Genomic DNA, 6,609 nt, shown 5'->3' with positions numbered 1-6,609 from the left:
TTTCATTTGATACTAAAGTCGGTTTACTCTTCTCTTTTACTGTGGCTTTTTCCTCTTTCTTGTTTGAGTTGACTTATCTCCTTTATGAACTTATTTAATGTAGAAACCAAACCAAACTGGGAACCGAAGTGGTTTTCTAGTTATCGGGGAAATCGATTTGCTTTTGGTCCATAGAAATCGAGAAAACCGAATTTCCGATTTTATTAAAAAATATTAAAAAGTAAACATTTTTTCATTAAAATTAAAAAAGGAATTTAAATTAAAAAGATTATAAATCTAAAATTAAAGAAAATCAAACCTCAAACCCGGTTTTAAAAAAGGAAAAGAAATAATAAAATAAAACAATTTTTCCCACCTCAAAATTTTCACCAAAGCAAATTCTCCCACCCATTTTTCATTAAATCAAAGCTAAGGTTATAAACTATTAGAATAACCCATTTCTTCTACCCAAAATTCCGGCACCCAAAAACTCAGGCTTCGTTTGGTTCATTATTGGGTAGTTTTTATAATAATCTTTTGAAAAAAGTTAAATTGGGTGGGTATTACGATGTAGAATTTTGAAAATTAACATAAATACCCCTAAAATATTCAAAATTAACAAAAACACCCCCAATCTACTCATAAATACGGATAGCTGGCCACCACCGCCGGAGGGTGGCCGGAGCTGCCGTATCGGTGTATGACTAACTGGATCTTACTGGTCGTGCGTCGATATGGCCTTTTCCTGCCAGATCTGCGGCTAGATCTGGCCATTGACGACCATATCTGGTCGTATTTGGTCGTTAACAATAGCCAAAGTCATTGACGATAAGATCTTTGGCCGTAGATTTGGCCTTTTCCGACCAGATCTAGCGTGGATTTGGCTGGAAAAGGCTAGATCGACGTATTACCGGTCAGATTCAGCTAGTAATGCGCCATTATACTAGATTCCGGCAGTGGTGGTGGTCGGAATCTGGTAAATTTCGGTTGCTAGGGTGTTTTTATCAAGTTTTAAAATTTCTTTAGGGGTTGTTTTTAAATTAACAAATTTAGGGGGTTTAAAGGATTTAAATAATTTAGAATTATATTTTAAAAAGAGGTGAAAAAAAGTTTGACTTTTTTAGGGAAACAATATGTGAACCAAACGGAGCCTCGTTTTTCTGCCCAAAAACGAGAAACATTTCCCTCTCTTTCGCCCAAAATCTCTCTTTGTCGCTCTTCCACTGAATTGCAGAGGTTTCTCGTTGCAACAATCAATTTTCTTCTCAAATCTTTTCAATCAATCTTCTAATTGCTCTTTTCTTCTCAATCTTCTTGTTGTTGGGACTTGTCTAATTGGTCTGTCCTTCTAAATCTTCTTGTCTTTGCGATTAGGGCAAAAGGTTGAATGGATTAATCAATCTGGGCCGTTGAAGAGAAGAAAGGGTTTGTGAAGGGAGAGTTAGGGCATTTCGGTCATTGTGAAGCTAATCTGTGTGGGAACAATGAATCTTCAGATTGTGTGGAAACTATTGATAAAGAATGTGGTGGATGATGAGTAATGAAGGTGGCCATTACTGTTCGAAAAAGAGTGATGATATTTGCTGTGATGTTTGTCGCCAGGTATTTTGTTTTCCACTTTTTAAATTTTATTTATTATAATGCTTTCATTGTTGTTTATAAAGAACAAGCTTTGTGGGTATGGTAATTTTTTTTTTTTAAGTTCAGTTTTTAGCGTTGCTATTTGCCATTAAAAGAGTTTGATGTTCTTTCGTTGCAGGTTCGGATGATTTTTGGATTCAAGTTTTGGGTGATTATTGTTCTTTAAAAAGATAAATAAATAGAAACCCCTTTGTTTTATTACTAGTTTTAGGTGTTAGGCAAGCGGAAATGACGGCAGTAACAATGAGCTTCAACTCTATTCTTACTGGAGGAGTTCAAGTTCTTGTCGTGTTTTTTAATCAATTTATTGTCTTTCTACTCTTCAATTGAAAAATATTTGAAAAATTGGTTCTGGGTATTTGAGTATTTGATTGCAGGGTTAGTTATGAATACAAAGCTGTGAACTTGGTGAAGGAAGAGCAAAACAGTCCTGGTAAGTCTTTGTTTTTGGTTTTTGAGGATATTACAATACCAGATGGCCAAAATGGACGCGGGTTTGACTTTGATTTGTTTGATAATTGATTTTTTTTTTTTTTTTTTTTTTTTTTTTTTTTTTTTTTTTGTAGAGTTTAGAAAGCTCAATCCTCTTGGTTATGTGCGGTTTTGGTAGATGGAGAGTTGTCTTTCGATTCTTGCTATTCACTGGTCAGTTATTTGATACTCTTTAATTTTATATATCTTGGTGCTCTTTTGTTGAATATGGAGGATTTTTAGTACAAATTGGCCTTGCTTGTAGTATTTGGCGAGAGAAGTATCCTCAGCACCATTGTTGCCTTCTGATCTTAAGACAAAAGCTATCAAGGTTAATTCTATTTCATTTCCTTTATTTATTCTATATTGTTTTCAATGACATATTTCTATAATTCAGTAACTATTGTAAAGAAACTGGTTTTTGTATCAAGAATCCTGCTTCTGCTTTAGAATTTGTTGTCATGATTTTAAATTTGCAGTAGATTGTTCAATTTCATTTTTTGTCACTTAGACGTTTCATGATTTGGGGTGGGCTGGGTATAGTTTTGTATGTAATTTGATTGTCCTGTGATTATTCATAGCCATTGATTATCATTGAAGCCAGTGATTTTATTTTCCACTTTTAAAATTTTATTTATAATGCTTCATGTTTGTTTATAAAGAACAAGCTTTGTGGGTGTGGTAATTTTTTATTTTTTTAAGTTCTTGTTTTAGCGTTGCGTTGTCTGCTTAAAATGAGTTTGATGTGCCTTTCGTTGCAGCTTGGATGATTTTTTGGATTCAGTTTTGGGTGATATTGTTCTTTAAAAAAGATAAATAAATAAAAAACCCTTTCGTTTTTATTACTATTTAGGTGTTAGGCAAACGGAAATGACAGCAGTAAACATAAGCTTCAACTCTATTCTTACTGGAGGAGTTCAAGTTTTTCTGTGTGTTTTTTTTAATCAATTCATTGTCTTTCTATCTTCAATTGAAAAATATTTGAAATTTGACGACATGTATGGTCACCTTTCTAGATTAGATTAATCAAAATTGCAATCTTCTTTTCTTTTTTTGTTTGTAGGGGAGTTCTGTCATCTGTTCCCTGTTTCTTTTTCATTGGGAAGCCTGAGCAGTTGTATGTATACTGGAAACAGGATGATGCTGTTATAAACTTTCCATTTTTTTTTTCTTATTCCTTGCTGCTTCTCTGACGCACACGCTGATGTGCTTCCAAAGTCTAGTGTTTGCAGACCCTATGTACACATGATATTGAACCAAAATGGTTAGCGTGGACTTTTTCTCAATATTGGGTCGGCCTGTGCTTATGCAGAGTAGTTATGCTCACTTGGTGACAAATGAATTCATTGATAACATTTGGTTTTTCCATGAGTTTCAAATTTAATGGATTGATTGCTCATATTAAGATGATAATGTCCGATCCAAATGTGTCATTGCACTTGCATGTATATTTTCATCAATCTACTTGCCTTTCTTCTTTTCCTTGGCCGTCCCCCGGCCCTTCACCGCCAAGTAGGTATCTTTACCCTTAAACTAACTGTATGATCTTGTTAATCATGGGAAGTAATGTAGATTTCCTAAGAACTGTGGTTTGCACTAAATTGGAGGAAATCATAAGAATAAAGAATGAACACCGGATGGTAGCCAATGTATTGTCAATGATATAGGTGAAGGTCGCCAAGGTCACCAGAGCATTGGAGCTGGATTCTGAAAAAGGTTTGTGTATATCCTTTGTAATATCTATTGCGCAAGGATTTCTGATAAAAAGTAATTCTGGTTGATGATTATTACTGTTTGGTGATTTGTAAATCATGGTAGCATATATCTTTGTTATAGGTGTCATTGCTGTATGTTTAGTAAATTATATCCTCATGAATAGTATTCATCACTACGGTATATTGACAAGACACATTGGCTTTTACAGATAATGCAGTGTATAAATTAAAATTTTGTTATTTTGGATATCTTTTAAAAGGTGTGTGATAGAGGAAATGTGTATATAGCCTTGGAAATGATTCAAGTTGCAGGTCACCTTTTTAGTGCATAAAAATATCATTTCTGTTGTATGTGTGATGTGAGCCAACCGAATCATACTGTACTTATTTTTTTAATGTTTCAATATTGTCCTGATCTAACAAACAACAAGAATGTCATTACTGATTTTGCTTTGCTTCACTATTTGCGCATTCTCTTACAAAACCAACTTGGCATTACACTTATGTTTCATTTTTTCAATTGATGAAGTTCCCAGTGTATTGTTTTATCCAATGGTGTGTGTTTTAAAAACTGCTCAATGATATCATGGCATCTTGGTGCGGCCCAAGTTGAACGATTCATTATTGGAAATGTTTCGAAATGAGTTAATTGGAACTGCCCATACATATCCTGCACACCTTCTCTTCATCACATAGACTTTGCCCAAGAGATTAATTTTTGATCTCTCATCCGATGGCTTATATCAGTATCTGACCAATTAGGAAGTGGTTTCAAATGTTGAGAGTTTCATGGAGAAGTTTCCAGATGGTGATCCTGCACAGCACCTAATAGAGGAGCTGTCTCTTCCATGCAGCTGACAAAGCTGTAAAATGTTCTTTCTTCTCTGCTTATTTCTTTAAATGCTAATAATCATCCAGTGTACAAAATGTGGAAAAGTAATCATGAGATTTAACCTTGAAAGTAAGGGTGTTTCTCACGTAAATAGTATCAAAGCTTTTTCCATGTCAATATTAAGCCATTTGTCAACTATTTCTCATGTAAAGTGTCTGACATAATTTTTAGTCGCTTTCTTCTGCATTACAATAGGTAATTTCTTGAGTTATCTTCTAATATTATTAACGTGATGGCTCCAACGCGATTGGTTTCGAGCAATTTATTCATGGTTATTTGACTATTGATTATGCATTGACTATTAATTATAATTTATATGTAATTATTTAGTTTCTTACTTGCATTATTGATTATGCATTGAATTGATGGTAAAAAAAATGATAGAGCTGCAAGATGAAAAAACAGCGGGGAAAGTGAAAAAACAGAAGCAGAAATAGTGAAGAAGTTGGGTAAAGCTTTTGGATTTAATCAAAATTTTGCATTTTCACACACTGAGCATCATATGATAATGCAGCAGAAGCAAAGTTAGGTGCATAGTGCAACAACTAGAAAATAAAATTAAGCAGTTGGAGGAGTAGCTCGCTCTAGTTAATCAACAAAAACAAAAAATAAAAAGCCTTGAACAACAACAATTTGTCTTGTTGGAGATGATGAAGCACTAACTGTAGCCCTTGAACTACAACAATTTAATAAAGCTCCAACTCGACAGTTATCGCCATCTCCAATTGAAGACTCGTCCTCGTTAGCTACAACTATTTTAAAAACCTCAACTGGTGACACCTGAGATGCTCTAGATATTGATGGTTAGTTTTTTGTTGTATGGGCAGTATATATTTTGACATGAAGGTAGGACCATCTTTTTAAGATTGTTTGCAAATATCTGTTAGATGGTGTATATGGGATGGGCATTTTTTTTGTTAGTTATGCACAATAGATAGCTAGTGATGAAAATGTGGGTGCATACTTTTTTTTTTTTGTTTAGCACACTTGATAGTGCTTTTGAATTTTTATTGGTCCATGTATGGACTATATTATGAATATATATATATGTATGAAAATATGATATTGATGTTAGTGTTCAAATTTTATATTGTGATGGATTATTTTGTTGATGTTAATGTATAAACTAGTAATACAAATGTTTTTGCACTAATTATTTTCTTAAAAAAAACACATTCTACAACTATGTTTTAGTTGCAAACAGTATTTATCATAATTGATTCTACATTAGCGTCTAAATTATAAGAGTTAACCATCAAATTTTGGTCACCAAAAGATACATTCGTCTATTAATAAAATATGCGAAAGCCTTTAGGATTCACATTTAACGTCTAAAATTATAGAATTAACTATCAAATTTGGTCATCAAAAAATACATTCGCCACTAATAAAATAGTCGGGAAAACTTTTGAATTCTACATTCAGCGTCTAAAGTATAGAATTAATAACCAAATTTGGCACCAAAAGATACATATCTCTACTAATAAAATAATTGCGAAATTTTACAAAATTACCTTACACCTTCAGCGTCTAAATTTTGTGGCATTCACGGTAAATTAGATATTAAAAGGTACATTTTGCAACTAATTGATTATCGCGATACCATTTACCAATTACTCTTGAACAATTAGCGTCTAAGCAGGGGGACTATTTTAACCAGCAATTAGCGACTAATTGCTAGTCGCCAAAAAAAAATTTCCGCAACTAATAAAAAATTTAGACGCCAACTTCTGCGACAGCGATTTTGCAATTACATGGCGACTACGAAATTTAGACACGAAGAGAATTAGCTCAAATTTTACTTTTGGTCTAATTTTGCTAGATGCGAAAGACATTTTTCTTGTAGTGTACAAACTTTCATATTTTTCTTATAGCGTTAAATATTGATGAATGAAATTTCCGTAAAAAATC

At 33.2% G+C, this 6,609-nt stretch overlaps 1 long non-coding RNA gene across 2 annotated transcripts; it reads left to right on the top strand.

Moving 5' to 3' along the window:
- The first annotated feature begins 1,115 nt into the window (after positions 1-1,115).
- On the top strand, positions 1,116-2,238 carry LOC116116717. Of its 2 annotated transcripts, none has more exons than XR_004125843.1 (3): positions 1,116-1,581; positions 1,998-2,053; positions 2,187-2,238. It is a non-coding gene; the product is annotated as an uncharacterized LOC116116717 (long non-coding RNA). The 2 variants fall into 2 exon arrangements; XR_004125842.1 differs by having other exon boundaries at positions 1,985-2,053.
- The last annotated feature ends 4,371 nt before the right edge of the window (positions 2,239-6,609 follow it).

Source organism: Pistacia vera, unplaced genomic scaffold, assembly GCF_008641045.1.
Source record: "Pistacia vera cultivar Batoury unplaced genomic scaffold, PisVer_v2 Contig78, whole genome shotgun sequence".
Lineage (NCBI taxonomy): Eukaryota > Viridiplantae > Streptophyta > Magnoliopsida > Sapindales > Anacardiaceae > Pistacia > Pistacia vera.
Note: the sequence above shows the minus strand (reverse complement) of the source record. Positions and strands in the feature narration are given on the sequence as shown.